At 42.9% G+C, this 22,315-nt stretch overlaps 1 protein-coding gene across 1 annotated transcript in view; it reads right to left on the reverse strand.

The window, feature by feature from the left end:
- The window catches only part of LOC122788859 (neuromedin-K receptor-like), a 246,057-nt gene that overhangs the window by 123,302 nt on the left and 100,440 nt on the right, over window positions 1-22,315 (reverse strand). The gene's annotated exons all lie outside the window — the stretch shown is intronic.

Genomic DNA, 22,315 nt, shown 5'->3' on the forward strand with positions numbered 1-22,315 from the left:
GCTTCCTTTTAATGTTTACTATTAAAAGCAGTGGTTCTAATAAAATTTTATGTTGACTATTTTCATTTTATTGGTGATGTTCTATGCTTGGTCTGTGCATAATGGAACTCAGTCACTATGATTGCCTGTATAACATCTTCTGAATGTCTGTCTCATGAACCCAGCCATTGTTTCTGTGAAAAAGAAATCTCTTATAATACAGTGTACCCGTAACTTTCCATTGTCCCAATGATGCATTGCCTGGAAGCATACCTTTCAACCTCCAAACATTAAAAATCATAGCACTGGCCTTTAAAAAAATCATAGCAGAGGGTCAAAAAGAGGACTACTTTCTTATTTTTCACAATATATATAGTAGATCCTGTATAGCTAGTGGTTGCAGTTCTTTGTATAGGCTTAGTTTATCTGTTTAATATAGTTTATGCCTATAAACAGCTTTGAGTTTACGAGGAACATGATAAAATGTCGGAAGAACACGGCTAAATATGAAGCCCAAAATCATAGTGCTATTTCAAAATCATAACAGCTGAGAGGTATATCAGGAAGTTACCACAGATGCTGAAGTGTGTGAGATGTTAATGAGTGTCTTCTGCTAGTCTGGGTTTGATTCTCTCAAGCCATTTGACAACATGTGGCTCAACAAGTCACTTAACGAAAGTGTGCTACAGGGCCGAGTCCAGAAAATCTCCATGTGGATCAGTGCTCTGCCCTGGCTAACAAATAAATAAATAGTACTGCGTTATTCAGTATACCATTAAGCCTTTGAAACATGGCACAATTTTTCTTATATCCCATAGCTTTTCATGACTGCCACAGTGCATACGTTTAAACTTTTCTATTTCTTCTCACATGCATTGCAGTACACACATACACATACCTTCCACTATTGTTCTCTGACCTGGCTTACTGGACTCATGCGTGCCCATAAATACAGAATGAAGACAGAATAATATGGACACAGCACTCAGACTCGGTAGAACTGGACACAACACTCAAAAAAAGTTGCATGATATATTTATTCAGAGGCAAATATTTTGAAGTTTTGTTTTTCCCTGCAGAGGAAGTGTTTTTCCCTTCATATTAATGCCATAATGGCTCTCACCACAGCCTTAGTAAATGGACTGGCTGCAGTCAGTGTAGTCAGTAATATCGGTATAAAGTCTCTCTCCTGCTCCTTGAACACTAGTGTCCTCCAAACTTATAATATAATCCTTCATTACTTGGGTCAAAAACTAATTTCAGTGGCACAACAGGTAGCACACTTGTCTTTGGTATAGAAGGTTCTATTCCCACATTAGACAGATGGATTGTTGACAGTGCAGTGGAGCATAAGAGGGGGGCTGTACTTATCAGTATGTTGTCTTTCTGATGGGACATTAAATTGAGGTTCCATCTGCGTAAGTAGGTGGTAGCTTATGTGGGTATAAAAGATCAATGAGATATAGAAGACCCCACATCACCTATCTAAAAGAGTAGGAGAAATTCCCTGATGCCCTTGACAAATTTCCCCTAGTAGTATAAAATGCCACTTTGGGTGTCAGCTGTACACCAGATCATTCTACAGTTTACCAAGGTTCACTCTTACCGACCATACTTTGTGTGAGTTACCACTCCATATGATTTCATTGTTTTCTGTTTTATCTTCTCTTTCATTTTTCCTTCTTCCGTTATTTATTTATTTATTTTACATGTGTTAACTGGGAGAGTCCATCTGGACATGTGTCCTTTTTCAGTGGAGGCCTGGGAAGAAAAGCTCCGATATTAAACAGTACAATAAATTTAGTACAGGGTGTAGTTAACACATAATAAAAGACATTAAGTTGCTATATATTCTCATGTATCAATACATTTTCTAACACAGAGCAGGTAGTTATAATAGGACTATTTACAACAGTAATAGTTGATAGAGTGGACAAAACCATAGGAATTTTAGCAATCAACAATTAATACCTTCTGAGGGGTTATATTTAATTTCAGTAAGGAGAGTTTTCAAACAAAGATATGTCAGTGTGATTGAGGATTGGTAGTAGATAGAGAATAAGTTTGATACAAGAATCAGTGTGGTGTTTGTTGAGAGGGCACAACGTTTGAGGAATGATGTAATATAGGTGGTTTGGAGAGAGTTTAGTAGGACTAACCTGGACTGTGGCAGGAGCAGAGCCAGGAGTTTGTAAGGTGGGTTATTAGGAGTACTTTAAACTGTTTTGATGATGAAGTATTTATGAGTGGGTTAGGTAGAGAGTTCCAGAGTTTGGAGATATAGTTGGAGAAGAGGGATTCACCTGCTTTGTTTTTTACTTTGGCGACTTGGCTCTTCTTTTTACCCATAAGTATCTCAACATTCTCAGAAATGTTTATGCAGTGGCTTAATGACTCAGGGTTACAGCACCAGGCAGGTGTGGGGCCAGCAAGGAGTGGGACTCATCGTTATTCTAACATTTAGGGTCTATATTACATTGTTGACTGCTTAGGTTGTCGAACGCCTAAATGTCGACACCTAAATGTCAACAACGTCAACAACTTAAAAGCCCCCCACACCCCCCTAACTAAATATACCAACTCCGAGATCGCTCTACATTGTACACAGGGCAAAATCCGCATAATGGCCAAATTACTTGTTTCCTTGTGTGGAAACTGCCATTTGCGATTTTAAGTTGTCGGCGTTTAGGCATTCGGCAACCTAAGTGGGTGACAATTTAATACAGACCCTAACATTTATGTATGAAGTGAACACTGTGTCACAGCTCTCTTATATACCTCTCAACTATCCACATTTTTGCAGAATGTCCAGATTTTTGCCTCATATTTTTGGTCTGTTCCTTATAAAATTTTTAGTTTTCTGGGAAATTACTTAGGATTGAGGACCAAGAATCAGCCGGAATTCTTTTAAAATCCAACTTTAATTTAAGCACAAAAGCACAAGTTGGATTTTAAAAGAAGTCCGGCTGATTCTTGGCCCTGTGGTGCCTTGGATTGCCTTACTAGTTTCTTTTGGTACCTGGTGGCTGTTTTTTCGAATTTTACTTAGAACTGAAGTCACTAAATAATAGCATAGATTTGAGTTTCAGACGTAATATCCTTCAGAAAATTGATATATATTTTATTCATGAGAAGTGATTTAAATTAACCAATGTACTGTGGGGATGGGATATAAAAATGAAAAAGGAAATGGTGTATTCAGATTCTGATGAAGTTTCCTGTTAGTGGATACAAAAGTGCTCAATCTGTGAATAAAGTGGTGTATTTTATATCTCATGGCTTGCTTTTGGTGGACCTACTGAGACTGTCTTTATTGGGACCTGGTGTTTACTGGAGTATTTAGTAGTTTCTTGGTTTAATGTTTTGGCTCCAGGAGTTCCATTTTCAGGTTATCCTTCAGAAAATGTATGTTATTCTAGAAACTTTTTTTAAGGTTTTGTCCAGACTTCTTATGATAAGAGGTTGAGAGGTATGTAATCCCTTAATATTTAAGTGGAGCCCACAGTGGGTTAGAGTTATTCTAGCATTCAGGTGTGCCACCTGCTCTGGATCAGGGTTATTCTGGCATTCAGGTATGCAGCCTGCTGTGGGTCAGTGTTATCCTGGCATTTGGGTGTGCACCCTGCTGTGGGTCAGGGTTATCCTGGCATTCAGGTATGCAGCCTGCTGTGGGTCAGGGTTATCCTGGCATTCAGGTATTCACCCTGCTGTGGGTCACAGTTATCCTGGCATTCAGGTATGCACCCTGCTGTGGGTCAGGGTTATCCTGGCATTCAGGTATGCAGCCTGCTGTGGGTTCATAGGTTCATAGGTGTATACTAGGTTAATGGCCCCAGGGCCTTTACAAGCCTAGCCATAAGATTACCCAGGGATAGTGCCACCCAACCTTAATTCCCAGTGCCTCTGTCGAGTAGAGCCACTGGTGTTATCCCCGGGGTGAATTTTCTGTTTCCCATCCACTCATCAAGATTTCTCTTGAAGAGGGCCAGTGAGGTGCTCTGTTTGACATGTATGGGAAGTCTGTTCCATAGCATGGGCAGTCTCTGGGTTATGAACCTGTCCTTCCAGCATGGTCTGTTAATTGTGGTAATGAGGTTGAGGTCTCTGGAGTGTGTGGTGCAGAGGGATTGGGATTTCTTTAGAAGTAGCATTTCTAACAGAGCTGGGTCAGACATGGCTTTGTAAGTCAAGCAGAGATCTCCTCTAAGTAGGCGATGTGAGACAGAGAATTGTTGGAGTTTTTTGAGTCTGTCCATATAGGACAAGTATTTAAGGCCTAGGATCCTCTTTGTGAGGTACTTCTGTGGCCTCTCCAGTTGTTGCAGGTGTCTAGTGAGGTACATGCTAAATGGGGCATTGTAATCGATGACTGGCCTAATGAGGAAAGAGTAGAGGGAGACAATGACCTCTTTCTTCCTGGATGCAAAACCCTTAGTAATGAGATGTGCCACATAGAAGGACTTTCTGACCACAGAGACAATGTGGTGATCAAAAGAGAGGTTGCTGTCAACCTGTGTTTCCAGATCTCTTATAACGTCTTCTGTGTTCAGTGGACTACCATCACTGTGGTAATTCATGGGAACCAGGTTTTTCCCAAAGGGAATGACGAAACATTTTTTGGCATTGAGCTTAAGGCCATGGTTCTGACACCAGTCATTGGTCACAGTGAGGCCATTCTGTAAGATGTCAACATCCCTTGGGGAGTTAATAATAGCTACCAGCTTGCAATCATTTGCGAACTTTGTCAGCCAGAGTCTCTTCGTGTTGGCTTGGACTTCAGAGAAGTAGGTACCAAACAGGAGACGACCCAGAACCAAACCCTGTGGGACTCCACTCATGACTAATCGGCAGTCTGACTTTGAGTCAGCTAGTTTCACACTGTGGGTCCAATCTGTGAGCGAGTTTGCAACCCACCTAGTGATATAGGGGTTGATGCCAAGCTTAGTGAGTTTTTCTATGATTCCTGAGTGGGGAATGGTATCAAAGGCCTTGGCCAGATCAAGGTAGGCTGCATAAACCACCTTGCCTTCATCCAAAGCTCTGGTGACTGACTCAAAGAAGTCAACCAAGTTGAGCAGGCTTGATCTACCCTTCACAAAACCAAACTGTGTGGGATCCAGAGTTTTCAGGGCTATGGTGCCATTAAGGTGAGCAGTCTGATGTGGGTCAGGGTTATCCTGGCATACAGGTGTACACCCTGCTGTGGTCAGGATAATCCTAGCATTCAGGTATGCAGCCTGCTGTGGGTCAGGGTTATCCTGGCATTCAGGTTTGTAGCCTGCCAGATGTGCAGCCCGCTATGGGTCAGTGTTATCCTGACATTCAGGTTTGCAGTCTGTTGTGGGCCTGGATTATTCTGGCATTCAGATGTGCTTCCATTTGTGAGTCAGGTTTATCCTGCCATTCAGGTGTGCAGCATGTTGTAGGTCAGGATAATCCTAGCTTTCAGGTATGCCGCCTGCTGTGGGTCAGGGTTATCATGGCATTCAGGGATGCACCCTGCTGTGGGTCAGGGTTATCATGGCATTCAGGTGTGCAGCCTGTTGTGGGTCAGGGTTATCCTAGCATTCAGGTATGCAGCCTGCTCTGGGTCAGGGTTATTACAGCAGTCGTATATATGGCTGCACAGAGAGAGAGAGAGGCAGGTTTGCAAATGTGTAGACTTTTATATATTTTTCAAATGATTATTTATTAACATTGTAACATCTGCTGGTGCAGTGACTTTCCTAGCCAAAAGTCAATCAAGGCTACAGTAAGTTTAACAATAAAAATACCATATTTTAATAAATAAATAGCACATATGTAGACATACCTGATTTATGTGTTTATTTACTTATTATTTTAATGTTTGCTGAACAGGTAAATGGACTGATCCAAAAGGACCTACTTCATTCACCACTTAGGAGAAATATACAAGAAAAAAGTATGGACAGACATAATAAACAGTGTACATTATGTGTACAAAACATACAAAAAATAAATGTTCCACTGTGATGATATGAGGTAGTGCCAGCTATGCCAGAGAGAGTAGGGCAGTGCATGTGTAATGTATGACAGCATAGCTAGCTGGAGTTTTGTAAAGAATTGTGTCATATGGTTATCAAACTGATTTGTACAAATGCTTGTGTTAAAAATGTATTTGTAAAGTTGTTTGTTTTAAAAAGGTATCAGCAGTGGGTCCTGCAGGACAGAAAAGAAATGTACATGTGTGTCAGACTGTACTGTTGTAACTGATGAAACGTTTATATTTTAACAGAGGATGCTGGAAGGGAAGGGAAGGGGGTTAAGCTCAGCTTACCTTAAGAAAATTAGCCAGAAATCAAATTACTTGATTTAGGCCATAAAAATGTTATCTCACAGGCCTGAATGCAGCCAGAGACACAATGTCTGGGCTGGGATCCTGCTCTTATTGTCCTTAGTGATGAACTAATTGCCACATTGGGGTGCTAGAGAATGGCTGGTTAGTCTCTGCAGGAAGGATGAAACTATTGGAATTGTTTTACAGTCTCCAGATGCTGGAATAAGCTTTAGCAAAGTCCTAGGTGTGTATTGTGACACATCTGTGCTAGATCAGGCTCAAGTTTCTAGTGATGGGGTAGTGTCGGAACCACAAAATCAGGTGACCAGATGTGATGTCATTCTGTAGCCAACACTGAAATTGTATTTAGAAACTAGTGAGAGATGTGATAAGACAACTCACCCACTTCATCTTGCCTTGCTTTAGTAAGTAACCAGGGAATAGTAATTCTTCAGTCAGTTAGGAAACTATACTGAGACTAGTTAAATATTGTTTTTCTTTATCTGTCTGAATTCTGCCATCTGTGTTATTTTTCATATTTCCTGTGAATTGAAACTCAGGTGTTTAAATAGATATTCAGTATTTTCATGTTTTCTATTTTATTATTTATTACTAAATATATCTAATCCTTTCATTGTGGTTGGTCTTTTAGAAGATAGTTTAACCTTTGAGAGTAATAGCATTTATTTGATGGCACTGTGGCCTCTTGCTCCTGAAAGTCTTGCTGCTTGGTTAATACTACAATTTATATAAGTATTAATTTTACCAAGAGTAATTGGGTGCCCTGGTAAGAGCCTTAAGGTAGCTGGTTGGTGGCAATGAATCTACCTTATAGTCTGGGTGGAGGTGGTATAGCAGGTACATCTGTGCCAACCTTTCCCAGGTGTGTGTGTGTGTGTGTGTGTGTGTGTGTGTGTGTGTGTGTGTGTGTGTGTGTGTGTGTGTGTGTGTATGTGTGTGTGTGTGCGTGTGTGTGTGTGTGTGTGTGTGTGTGTGTGTGTGTGTGTGTGTGTGTGTGTGTGTGTGTGTGTGTGTGTGTGTGTGTGTGTGTGTGTGTGTGTGTGTGTGTGTGTGTGTGTATGTGTGTGTATGTGAAAATCAAATTTCAAAGGCTGCTTGTGTCAACTACTTCAGACAGGGGCACAGAGCACTGATTTCTGCAGTGAGAAAGGTGGAGTCTTATTTGGGGACTGGAGAGGAAAACCCATCCCCAGGACTGTATTGTGCTCCCTGTGTGCTCTTAAGGGAAATTGTGCTTGGTGCAGACAGCTACATCTAAAAATACTGTGTGCATTGGTATAGCAGGTAAATCTATGCCAGCCTTTCCCAGGTGTATGTGTGTGTGTGAAAATCAAATCTCAAAGGGTGTGTATGTCAGTTACTTGGAACAGGGATATAGAGCACTGATTTCTGCACTGAGGAAGGTGGAGTCTTATTTGTGGCCTGGACAGGAAAACCCAGCCCCAGGACTGGAGTGTGCTTCCTGTGTGCTCTTAAGGGAAATTGTGCTTGGTGCAGAGAGCTACATCTAAAAATACTGTGTGCATCCATTTTTGTTCTATGTGAATGTTCCCCACTGGTGTCAGTGTTGAGGATTGAGGCTTCTTGATTACTGGCCCAGAGGAGGGACATCACATCCACTATAATATTTATTTATTCATTCATACTTTTTGTTGACCAGGTTTGGAAATACTTTATTTTTCAGAACTTCGCTTATGGTTAAAAAGAAAACTTGAATGTGCAAGTCACAATTTCAGACATGGAGGAATATGGACTTAAAACATTTTTTCACAGTAACTGATTAATTGATTGATTGATTGAGTGATTGATTGATTGATTTCAGTTTGATAACCGGGGAAGTCCATGATAAAGTACATAACATGAAGAAAATGTATGATAACAGAAATGTAAGGACAGGGGGTGAGAAGTGGAGGTTACACTGGATACGCATGATAGAAAATTACACCCTATTTCACATAATATAATAAAGTAAATGGAAAAAGCGCAACTGTTAGGTATTAGGGCCAACCAAACATTTACTTTTATTAAAGGCATGGAGCATATTTGGTTCAGGAACATACAATAAGAAGATGGGCTCATAGGTTCATAGAATGTTACTAGGCTATTGACCCGAGGGTCTTCACAAGCCTGGCCGTTAAATCCCAGTATAATACTAGATGAGAGATATTAGCTATGCCCAAGGTTTTTCTAGCAAGGACTACCCATGTCCACAAGAGAAGCCAGGACAATCCGTGGCAGATGTGGGCAATGTGGGGAGCAAAGTCACACTGCTAGAAAGTACAGTCCAGGAGGAAAAGAAAAAGAAAAATAGCAGGAAAAAATATGCAAAAAGGAATGATTTAGTTTTTTGGGGGATGAAATGTAAACAGTATAAGAAAGGAAGTCAAGGTGTTAATGGTTGTTGAATGACGCAAAAAAGATCTACTTTGTTTGCTGGATACAAGATGCGTTAAACAAGAAATAAGAGAAAAAAAATTCTATGGTTAGATGTAACAATTGTGATACCAGGAGTGGTGATGGTATGTGACTTGAGGAAAATGGAAATTGTGTGAGGCTAGTAGCAATATATGTGTATACAAACATGTCAGAAAGAAAAAATATGTTTGAATAATTAAAAAAATATCTGATAATAAATATGTCAATAGTGATGATTGGTGACTTTAATTGAAAGGTAAAAAAAGAAAATTAACACACGTTGTAAAGGTGATTAAAGATGCAAAAAAGTAGAGGTCAGATGTACAAATGGGGAAAAGTGAAAGCAGAGACATATTACATTATGTATTCAGGTGACCTGAAGGATGTGACAGAAGAAGTAGATTTTTCAGATCATAATGCAATGTGAGCTGCATTATGTGATAATGAAGAAATAATAAAATAAGGTAAAGGAATACAATGGTTAAAAGGGGATGCAAGTAAAAAGAAAGACATGAAGGGGGGGGAAGTAGTGGACTATGGACAGAAGACATGCCAATTTTATGAATGCTAGACACAATGTTTAAAGAGAAATATAAAAATATGTTTTGGAAGTAGAGAGAAGGTTAAAAAAGAAAGAAAGTAGAATATTAATATATGCTGAAAGATTTTGAGGAAGGAATAGAAGAATGAAGTAATACAGTAAGAAAAATAGAAACGTTGTATGAGGAAAATAAAAAAATAATACAATGTTATATTGACAGAAATATTTTTAAATGGAAAGAAGGAAGAAGTGTCACCCTTTTTAGGAAAACAAGTAAAAAGGGGAGGTACGATGGATAGATGAGAATTGAGTAGTAAAATGTAAACAAGAAGAAAGTATGGAGATAGTAGAAAAAAGTTGTAGAAACAATCCCCCAGATTCTCAAAAGCCTGCATGGCGTGCATGATTTGTGTAAGAGGAAATTTTGCCAATATGGCGGCCGAGCGATCCACATACATGCCCGTTTGATGTACGCGAGCACTCTAGCACTAGTGCTGCACGTTCCCAGCCCCCATATTCAAATTATCCCATTTGCAGGTGAAAACCATGCAAATGAGGTAAATCTGCCATCCAAGAAGCTGGAATCAGGGCGTGCAAGACTGGTGTAAAATGCAGAAATGTACTCGGTTAGTAACCGAGTATGTGACTGCAAAATCCAAAACGGGGACATGACAGCCCCAAATAAAGGCTGCATAATATTGAGGAAGCATGCTGATGGCCAAGTAGAAGGTCATTGGCATTGCAAGCAATGCAAAATGTACAAAATACAACTTTTATTGTATATCTGCCAATCACGGCTGTTGAAGCATAGGGCAGTGGTGCGCAAATGGGATCGGTGGGAAATAAGAAAATAAACCTAAAAAAAGCAGTCTAACTAAAATCAGCATTCCGCCATGCAAGTCAATGGCAGACAAAAGACAACCTGGCCAATGAATAGTGGTTGCTAAGGGGGAGGCACTGTGTGACACATGCAACTATGCATTAGCAGGCAATCCTATGCAAATGAGGGGAAGGATAGTGAATCCCAGTTTTCCCCAGCATGTGAGGCAGATCCCAACAGTGTAAGAGTATGAATAGCTGAATGTAAGACTAGGAGGTAGGTGACATCATGTGTGGGAGTGTCAGGCATACGATCAGTGGATTGGAGCCCTGTGGCTCGAGTATGCTCCCAGCTTAGCACAGCCAACCTAGGGGGTGTGTCTAAACCTGCCCAGCACTCTTTGCAAAGTGTAAGCAGGTGTGCGCACCACGCACCGGGATGTACAGGAATAAAAAAGAAGTTAAACCAGTGTGCACATTCGAGTAGTCTGTTTGCGCGGCTCAGCCCCAGGCCCAAACAGAAGGGCAATGGAAAGGGAAATCAGCAGTAGGAAGGTAATCAAGGAGAACTAGCATATCTGGCAGGTGAAATGTATCAGAAGCAGCCAGTTAACAGGCAGCAGCCCAGCCCAGCCCAGAACACTACTATAAGCTAAGCAAACATCTTCCCCACTGTTTTTTCCCACACTCTACACCACCGGTGTATACAAGCGGGGAAATTTTAACAAACAAACCTACAAAATGAGAAGGTCTGCTGCAGGCAACATAGAACAACATGTGCAAGAGGCTGAGGGTGGTGAGGATGTGCGTGCTGCCGAACAACCCACAGTGAGGAGATGGAGAAGAGTGTACAGACCCAGGGTAACCTACCAGGGGCTACATGAGCTGGAGATATTGGAGCGCTATAGGGTGGACAGAGACCTATTACAGTAAGTAGTAGAGCTATGCCAGCCACACATGACACAGTAAACCGAACGAGGGGAACCCATCCCAGTGGATACCAAGGTATGTGTAGGCCTAAACCAAGAATAATTCACTCCGGAGAACCAGATGAAGGTACAGACCGACAACCAAGCCCAAGGAATTCCAAGGCAGTTTATTAATAGTTTCCAAACGCTAGTATACAAAAATACGTTTTCGAAGATCTTTTTCAAGGCAAAAACAACGTTCACAATTCAATTCCACTTAAATACAAATTTGAATGTTACATGAACCAATAGAATCGTGAACCCAATTACCTCTTTAAATTGATAATTAAAATAAGAAATGAACTAATATATTAAAGACATTTACAAATAGTAGTCTAGACACTTACTTATTAGTTATGATCAAATGTAACAAAAAATCTATCTAATAATTCATTTTTAATTAATTATTTCTGATATATATAATAAAAATAGCATTAGTGACATCTAGTGGAAATTTATAATTTTGCACTTCTTAGCTTTGAACTGGCAAAACACTGATGTACAGGAATACATTTTGTAAAACCTTTTCCTAAGCAAAAACAACGTTCAAAATCAATCAATTTAGATAAGGTTTAAAATCTTGCATAACCAATAATATCTTAGACACGTAGTTGTAAAATTAATTATTATAAATATATTTATGTTGTAAAAATAAATTGATTCTAATATATGTAATAAAATGGTGTGGGTGACATCTAGTGGCAGTTTATAGTTTTGCACTTCTTAACTTTAAAACAGGCATTAAAGAAATTGTATCATTTAGACCAGGAAATCTAGTAGCTTCTAATATAATCTGCCAATACAGCTCTCTGTATTCTAACCTGGTCTCCCACATACCTCCCCTAATTTCTTTGGGAACCACTTCAATAACAAAAAAGTGAAAGTTGGACATAAAAGAATATGTCTGAAAAGTGCATTGTTAATATTTTCCTTTTTTATTTCATAATGATGCTCATGCATCCTAGTTTTTAGTTTCCTTTCAGTTTTACCAACATAAAAGGAACCACAGGGGGAACAAACAGCAATATAGACCACACCATAGCTGTTACAGTTGGAAAATGTGTTGCTCCCAATGTGTCTATTCCTACTGGGAATGAAAATACTGGAACAGTTTTCAACGTGAAGACATTGGGAACATGAACCACATTTATAAGTCCCCTTTCTTCTAGATGAATGATCAGATCTAGGGCCACCAAATTCAAAAAGTCTTTTAAAATGAGTGTCCCTCCTGTATATAAACTTCAAAGGTGGGTTTTGAATTTGTTTTAGTTCAGTGAACTGGAGAAAACGTTCCCATTCTCTCTTAATTACTTCCCTGATGTTACGTGAGTCTCCAGTGTAATCCATAATATAAGCCCCTTCATAGAAAGTATTGGAGGGTAAATCATTATTGGGGATATTCAAAATTTCATCCTGTCCTAAAATAGGTGTGAACCTCCCTTTACTACCCTGAACAACCTCATCTATAGTGTCTTGAATGAGTTTATCTGGACAATCCCTGTCACGAAACATCTGAGCCACAAATTCTAATTCCTTAACAAAGTCATCTTCTTCAGATGTCATCCGACTTATTCTCACTAACTGTCCCTTGACCAAATTCTTTTTTTGAAAGAATGGATGACCACTATTAAAATGTAGATATGAATTTGAAAAAGTTTTTTTGCGGTATACCTTAGAAGAAAAATGGTGGTCTAATTTGGCCAAGGAAATATCCAAGTATATTAGTTCACTTTGATTAAATGAATATGTGAAATCAAGAAAATCGGTTGTCCCTTTAAGATATAAAAGGAATTCTAAGAATCTTTCATGGGACTCATGCCAAAAAATAACAATGTCATCCAGAAAACGTTTGTAAAAACACCAACAGTGGGAAAATTCACAGTTGGTAACAAATAATTTCTCCCACCAAGATAAAACTATGTTTGCGTAGGTAGGGGCACATTTTGCCCCCATAGCTACCCCTCTCTCCTGTTTAAAAAATTCACCCTCAAAAAACATAAAATTGTTTTTGAGTACTGTTTCCATAAGCATTAAACAGGTGTTGAAATCATCGGAACCAAAATTAACCGAATCTCTCATACTTTCCTCCAGCCATAATAAACCTGTTTCGTGTGGAATAGAACCAAAAAGGTCAACTATATCTAAAGTAACAAATATTAGGTTGGGATGGAAAAGTTCTGGTTTAATATGTCTTAAAAAATCCCAGGAGTCCTTTAAAATGGTACTCCCATGATTGGAGAGAGCTTTCAATTTTGCATCTAAATATTTGGCTAGGGGGGCTGTCGTAGACCCCTCCGAAGAAACAATGAGTCTTAAAGGTGGGTCAAAGGAATCCTTGTGGACCTTGGGAATACCAAAAACTGATGGGGTCCTAGGGTATCTGTTATACAAAAAGTTATAGGTGTCCAAATCTATGGATTCTTCCATTAACAGGTCGTTTAAAAGTAAACCAATTTTGGTTTGAGCAATATTGACCTCGTTGATGGAGGCCCTAGAATACTTAGAATTATCCATTAACAGGTCTTTCATTTTTGATTCATATAATATATAGGCCATTAAAACTGTACCCCCTCCTCCTTTGTCAGTCCATTAAAACTGTACCCCCTCCTTTGTCAGCTATTAAAACTGTACCCCCTCCTTTGTCAGTCCACTAAAACTGTACCCCCTCCTTTGTCAGTCCATTAAAACTGTACCCCCTCCTTTGTCAGTCCATTAAAATTGTACCCCCTCCTTTGTCAGTCCATTAAAACTGTACCCCCTCCTTTGTCAGTAATAGGGTGGACAGAGACCTATTACAGTAAGTAGTAGAGCTATGCCAGCCACACATGACACAGCAAACCGAACGAGGGGAACCCATCCCAGTGGATACCAAGGTATGTGTAGGCCTAGGTATACTAGCCACAGGTACCTCCCAAAGCACAACTGGGGATAACATGGGGATCTCACAGGCATCAGCATCCAGAGTATTCCACCAGTTCCTGGATGCCATGTCAGCACATGCCAATGAGCATGTATATTTCCTCAACACTCGTGAGGTGTTGCCCAGCAATACGTCTCTTCCACCAAATAGCAGAATATCCTGGGGTACTGGGTGCTATAGACTGCACGCACATATGCATCAAAGCACCACCCGGTGAGCAGGGTAGGGCCTATATCAACTGCAGGGGCATCTCCTCCATCAACTGCCAGGTCATATGTGATGCCTAGGGCATTATAATGAATGTATATGCTGGCTGCTCTGGAAGCTATGACGATTCCCACATATGGCATCTGACACAGCTGTACCAGAGATTTGCCAATGGGCATATCCCCTATGGTAACCTAGTGGGGGATGCTGGGTATACACTTGAGCCGTGGCTGATGACACCCATCAGAAGTGCACACACACCTGAAAACAATGCCATAATGAGGCACACGCTCAGGCCAGACATATAATAGTGTGTGTGTTTGGGTTGCTCAGTTCACGGTTCCGGTGTCTGGACACATCTGGTGGAGCCTTGCAGTATTCACCAGCTACATGTACCCAAATTGTTATGGTATGTGTGATGCTACACAATATGATCCTGCGGAAACAGCTGCAGCAGGAACAGCATGGGGCAGGGTCACACCGCCCCCCACCAATGCCAAGGCCTGCACAGGCACAGAGTGACCTGGAGGAGGAAGAACCTGAGCCTGCCCCAGTAGGCAGAAGGAGGCGTGCCTAGTATGCCCTGGCCTTGACAAAGAGGCAATGCATAGCACCTGCACTGACACAGTAGGTTCCCAGGGAATGACACTTTTCTCCGACTCGCACATACAGTAAAAGGGATGCCAAACATTACACCACCTGTGCTCAACCATGTATAGGGAGTGTACTATGTGCATCCGATATAGGCAGCCCGCCAGCACCATCCGCAAGCCTGGCACACCCACAAGGTAAGTCAATCAACCTACCAATTGCCAAATGGAGAAGAATGTGTTGTCACCTGTAGCTATGGTATGGATGTGAGCTTGCAAGGGAATTGGGCAGCTGAATGTTATGGCAGCAGACAGTAGACACCCATAGTGTCACCCTGACATGTGTAACACATACAGGAGTCACCATAGTAGCCAGTACTACACAGGGTGACAAAAAACACTGCAGGAAATGTGCTCTGCAAATGTGTGTCCATATGACCCACACATGCCAGTCAGGATGGGTCACATACCCAACAACAGTTGCAGCCAGCAGGACAGGTGGACACAAACCCAAACAGGGCCTGTACCATGGCCCCAGAATGATGGCTAGGGTTACGCCCACTCCCAGGCCTACACAGACAGACCACAGCAGGGCAGGCAGTGGGATGCCAGTTCTGAAGGGTAGGATGTCAGACAATAATATGTAGGGTAACCAAAGCCATAATCTGTAGTACACAGGTGTGCCTCTAGACAGCATAATAGTTAGCAATACAGAATTAAATGGAGTGTATGACGTACCAGTTTAGTCATTGCAAATGTGTACATGTTTCACTTGTGCCCCCCATCCTACACAGCAATGTAATGACAGTCAGGTGTGCCCCCTCACTCCCATGTAGACATAAAGAAACAGTCAGGTGTGCCCTTACCCCCATTCCAGCGTAGAAATGTAGTAAGAGTTTGCCCCCCCATTCAGTGTAGAAATGTAGTAACATGCATACATAGGTATAATACGAGTGGAGCAGAGATGCCCAGAGGTGGCCACGGTAGCAGGATAGGTTGTAGCATGTGCACAATATGCAGGTCTGTGTGTGTTAGGATGGTGTGTGCTTCATATTGTGTGAGAGTGGTCAGTATGTATGCATGTCGAGGTAAGACCTGGTGCCCATAGCCCAGTACTGCTGATGACAAGGAGAAGCCCTCACACCTGCAGTGCCAAGGACAATCCTCACCAGTATAGCACCTGCCAGCAGTAAGCCAATGTAAATGTATGGTGGTAATATGTGTCACCATCTGAAAGACTGACATGGCATGGCTGTTGGGCTAGATATACAAGCAGTACACAGGGGGAAGTACCGCAGACATACAGTATACATTGTATCACTGTGAAATGGAGACACCCTTGGAATTGTACATACAGGTATATATCACAGCAACCGGTCCCGTAGTAGAGGATACCAGTGATGTCCACCCGAACAACTGCAGATCACAAAGGAGGTAGGACTGATGCATTGGGAAACAGCTAGTGTACCTGCACATGCCAGCATACCTGGAATGTCCCATGCATATCTGTGTGTCAGATGCAAGTAGTGTCCATAGCACACATGCACCCAGCTCATGCAAACTCCACCCACAGGTACCTCTCTGGCCATATCCCAGCTGTGGGGAATGGGCATAGTATGACCTCTCCTGTACATGACAATAGTGGAAGAATGCAGCATGCAGTGCAGGTGTCCCAAGTAGGTGTATCCCTAGCTGTACATAGCACCCTGCCAGCATCCACACCACCTGATCAAGATTGATAGAAGGAATGTGCATGAACACCCATCACACCTACCCTGTCACCCAAGGGGAATATACTGTATGGTGGTCTGTGACTGTAAGCCTGGCACAATGCAATGGCCTGCCACAAGTGGCCCACAGCAACACCTAATGCCCCACAGGCCTCTGCCAAAGGCCTGTGTCTCACACGTTCTGCCAATGCATGTTAAGTCATGGACACCCACATAACAACATAACACACTCCACATAAGCCAAATGCAAGGCCATGTGGACAAACCACAGTAACATGTCCACCATGTCCCAATGCATGAAATGTGGACCAACACTGATACACACCTGTGATGAGGTGATAACCTTAGGGAAAGTATCAGAGAATGTCTGTATAATGTATGGAAGAGGTTAGAATAACGGGGGGGGGGCAGCATGGAATGTGCAGGGTCTGACACCAAGCTGTGTGCCCACACTATCTCTGACTGCAAATACATACATGGGTGCCTAAACACCTGCCCGTACACCACAATAGGGTTAATGCCCTGACCCATGGCTCCTGACTCTGGGCAAACCCTGTGAATCTGTACAGCTGTGAGGCATTGCCACAGCAAGATAAGCCCATACTGTCTTGTCAATTGGTGTACAAGTATGGTATCCCCCGCCAGCACTCTACCAAAGTGATGAACTGGGATACACAGACCCAGCAGCAAGTGTCTGCAGCTCCCCCTCCAGAATGGCATAATGTATCATGAATATGTAGGTGTATGCCCACAATATTGGGCACAGCTGCAGTCACACTTGTCCCCCAAGACAGCACTGTGAGCAAGAATGCCCACCTGGCAGTACACAAAGACAGAAAACATCACTGTGTATAACAGTACACATGTCTGAATCTCTGCTAACAGTGATACCATGCAGCTGAACAGCACAGACACAATCACCTACAGTACACACTATCCCCTGCACAGTCTGTCCCCATATTGCCAAATGATCAACAGATACCCAGCAGAAACACCTTGTTACCTGTAGGTGTACAACACAAAGGTCTGCACTGGAGTACAGACTACCTAGTATTGATCCACACATTCTATACAGAAGGGCATACTGGGCATGCTCACACACAGAGAAATAACGCAATGTCAGTCAATAACATACTGAAAGATCATACTGGGCATGCTCACACATGTAACCAAAAGAAGCCCATGTCTGCAAACAACTGTGGACCACACATATCTGGCAGTCACAGATGTTAGTGCAGACACTCCTCAGTATGCACCACTCATGGTTTTCACACACAGTGTATAGGAATACATGCATATATCCAAGGACAATACACTATAATAAGTCAAATGTACACGTACATAGATGTGTGGGAGAGAGTGACTGTGACAAGGAGCCAACCATTATGAGACTTGTCCCACCCAGCACAAAGCCAAATGACTACAACCACATGATGCTCAGATGTCACGCACTGTGGACAGTAGCCACTGGTATCTGTCAGCATTATGGACTATGAGGGGCAAGTGCTAGCTGTGCAACATGACTGTACAAGGAAGTAGTCATCTAGCAGTTGTATACAGGTACCTGTGGAATATAACCCTGCGTGTGACCACATGTGGTTTGTCAACTTCTAGATGAATGAGTTATGACCCATGCACACACACTGCCCTCCCCATAGCCCTACTATGGCAGACCCACTGAGGTCATCCGCTTTGAAATACACCCTTGGGAAATGTGTAGCCCAGTAATCTCCATAGCGCATCCCATAACTAGGTACTGTTGTAGAGTGATAAAGTAGCTAGGTAGGTGTTTTAACCACAGAAGTGGCAACTGTGTGTGTGTGTAAGTGTGCATGCCTGTCTGTGTCTGTCTGTGTAGAGAGCAATGCTTTTTACAGTAGCCACACTCTGTACAATTCCCATACTCAATTTTGGCAAGGCTGCTGATGTCACCCACCTAGAAATACACCTCCAGGAAGGTTATAGCCCAGTAATCTCCGTAGCATGTCCTGTAACTGCGTACTGCTGTAGAGTGATAAAATAGCTAGTTAGGTGTTCTAACCCCAGATGTGGCAACTGTGTGTTAGTGTGTCTGTCTGTGTCTGTCTGCGTAGAGAGCAATGCTTTTTACTGTAGCCACACTCCGTATAATTCCCATACTCAACTTTGGCAAGGCTGCTGATGTCACCCACCTAAACTGGGAAGGTTGTAGCCCAGTATTCTGTGTAGCACATCCCGTAACTGCGTACTGCTATAGAGTGATAAAGTCACTAGGTAGGTGTTCTAACCCCAGATGTGGCAACTGTGTATGTGTATGCAAGTGTGTGTGTCTGTCTGAGTAGAGAGTAATGCTTTTTATGGTAGCCACACTCTGTACAATCCCCATACTCAACTTTGGAAAGGCTGCTGATATCACCCACCTAGAAATACAGCTCTGGGAAGGTTGTTGCCTTGTAATTTCTGTAGCGCATCCTGTTACTGCGTACCATTGGATTGTGATTTAGAGCTGTGGCAGGGTTCCATCCCCACCCATGGCAGTTCTGGATGTTTTGTGTGTGTCCATATCTGTATACGGAGCAATGCATTATATGCTAGTCACACACAGTACATCTCAAATGGCCCACTTTGGTAGTCCAGCTGATGTCATTCCTCGTGAAAGATAGCTTTGGGGAAGGAGTCCCCTAGTACTCCCCGTGGTGCATCCTATAACAGTTCCATGCTGTAGTGTGGTATAGACCTCTATCAGGGGTTCTATATTCACACATGTCGGTCGTGGATGTTTTGTTGTGTGCGTCTCACTGTCTGTGTAGGGAGAAATGCATTTTAGGGTACTCACCAGCAGTACATTTCAAATGGCCTACTTTGGCTATCCTGCTGATGTCATTAATTGTGGAATACACCCTTGGGGAAGGAGTACTTCAGTAATGTGCATGGCGCATACTATAACTGCATAGTGCTGAGGTGTACTAAACTAGTTAGGTAGGTGTTCAACTCCCAGACATGACAGGTGTGTGTGTGTGTGTGTGTGTGTGTGTGTGTGTGTGTGTGTGTGTGTGTGTGTGTGTGTGTGTGTGTGTGTGTGTGTGTGTGTGTGTGTGTGTGTGTGTGTGTGTGCGTGTGTGTGTGTTCATACCTTGTACCCTGTGTAGAGGTGGTTGTGAGTGTGTGACACCTGTGGCCAATGTGGAGCGGGTTTGCATATGTCTTATATGGTGGCACTACTACATATCACAATGTCCACTGTACAGGGATAACAGTTGTGAAATAGCTGAGAGGCTGGAGTGCAAAGCCATACCCATACATGTGAAATCAAGGCCAGGCAATCACATTTAGCAACCCCAGTATTACCCAGAGCACACTCTCAACCCACATGTCATACGCACACACATGCCTAGGCAACAGCCAGTATGTGGGTAGTACACTGCATATTGGCCACTGATAGTAACCATGGAGTGATAGCAGTGGGCTACAGAGGGCATGTTCCCTGTCTATCTCTCCAATATGTATGTACATGCTGACAGTGCACCTCTCCCATGTTACCCAATGGACACCTGCACCACCTGTGGTGCCATCACATGTGCCCCACAGCAGACATATCATGCCTGACAACATGCCCTGTATGAACAGCTGCCACTGACACCAAGGAATGCTGTCAGCATGCTATCAATGTAGGTGCAGGTAAACCTGGTGCTCATTACCGGTCCCTGCCACAGGGGGCAAGACTGGCACATATGATGGTACCCTGTGTTCACAACATGGGCCTGACACCCCAGGTACAGTTCCACATATCACTGTACATGCATGTGGGAGGTGTGCACATCCCTGACACTGTCCATGTCATGGGGTAAGGAACACATACATAGCAAGCAATGCGCAGCATTGGCCACACACAATAGTCACCCAGGTGACTGGTTGGGGGATACAATACCCACCTGTGTGGGCAAGAGTGGAAACTACAGCCCTGAGACACAATGCAGACCATTGTCATGTGGCCTGATGCCAAGGTATACCCATTGCCTACCCTTGTATAGCCTGCTGCCACAGTTAACCACCACACACCCATGCAGACATGCACTCATGCATGTCAATACTGGCACCCTGTATATTTGATGGTGTGTTGTATGGTGCATATGTTCACAGCCACACTCAACCCCCATGCGCATACAGAAACATGCTGTCAGATGTCAAACACCTCCTCATACCCTTTGCCCATACAACCTCTGTATGACCTGTGTGGTGTATGTGGTACCTGCACAGTGATGTGTTGTGACAATCCCACTACTGATGAGTTGCCAAGTGTGTTGATGTGTGCGTGTCCCTGTGAGAGTGTGGCTGTGTTGATGCTGGCACCTGTTCATGCTGGTAGGCACGTGTATGTCACCTGCCATAAAGCTACAGTATCCCTGTTGCAGATGTCACGCACCATCACACATATGTTATGAGGGCTCCACAACAGGTAACCCATGTGGCACATCCATTACCTGCATCAAACTGTGAACGCATTACATAGTTGTCAGGAGTATGATACCCAGTGCTGGTAGGTGTGTGACACTAAGTAGCTGCGGTTTTATTCCCCCACCCCTCCCTGACATGTCTTTGCCTCTGTCTGCCTCTCCCACTCCCTCTCTGGTGGATGTGGAGACTTACACCAGCTTTGCTTAGACAGCAGCATGTGTATTGTAAGTGATGCTCGTGATCAGCTGATAGCCTCTGCACGAATCACAGCCCTCCTCTAGCTGACTGCATGTGGAACAGCTGTGGTAACAGTCTTATAAACAATTGCATGGAAACACACTCCAATATCTAGGAACATCATATTGATGTTGGCCCTTGTCATTCACTGTGAGCAGGAACTAGATCTGTTGGTTGGCAACCAGCATCTGTGATGGATAGGGAATTTACCTTCAACAACATACACTGTGGAAACAGGGCAACACACAGGAGGGGGATGTGCCTGACCCGCCTACAGACTGTAAGTGCTGCTATACTGCATGTGACATACTGTTGGGTTAACAGTGTGTGTGTGGATATGTCTTTCCTACATGTCTCCATACCTGCCATGTCATTTCCATGTTTATGTGGAATCCCCATCTGCAGGGACATCTGCAGACAGGGCAGTGTGTTGTGCTGTTGGTTCCATGTGTTACCAATGGAGCATCTATCTGTGGACTGCAGATGGTAGTGTGAGGAGTGCAGTCTGTAGATGGTGAAAACCATGACAGTTATTGGCGTCTTATCCCTCATAGGACATATATTGCCACAAACCCTGTTACAACAGGACATGTATGAGGTTATCACAGCAACATGTCATAATTGTCCCTGTGTATGTGCTGTCAGCCACAACTCTGCCAACCTGTGTACATATGTCATGCATGATGTGGTGCGTATGTGCTGTACACCATAATTAGTGTCATCATATCCGCTAACAAGCCAGTGAGATATCAGACCACCCCACATATTATGTACAGTAGGGGGTTATATTTGCTGACATAACCTGGACATTCTGTGGATGCTTGCACAGTCCTACGTGTGTGTGGGTATCAGTGTTACAGACAGCAGGTAGCAATAACCTCTGCAGGAGAACTAGCACACTCAGGGCAGCTACATATGTGTTGGAGGTTCGGGGACTACAGACAGAATGTGAGTAGAGCTGTGTTATGCTTTGTATAGTACTGGTGTTACAGGATGTGTGTGTACATACTACTTTAGCTTGGAATGCAGTCTGCCTGCGTAACTCTCAACTGTGGACTATCCTCTAGGTGACCAGAGGTGTGCCTAACATGTGTTGTCTGTCCACTACACAGGTCCTGTGTCTGATATCCCACTGGCAGTGTGTGAGTTGAGTGCT

This window comes from Protopterus annectens, chromosome 14.part0 (assembly GCF_019279795.1).
Source record: "Protopterus annectens isolate FY-2018-M chromosome 14.part0, PAN1.0, whole genome shotgun sequence".
Lineage (NCBI taxonomy): Eukaryota > Metazoa > Chordata > Ceratodontiformes > Protopteridae > Protopterus > Protopterus annectens.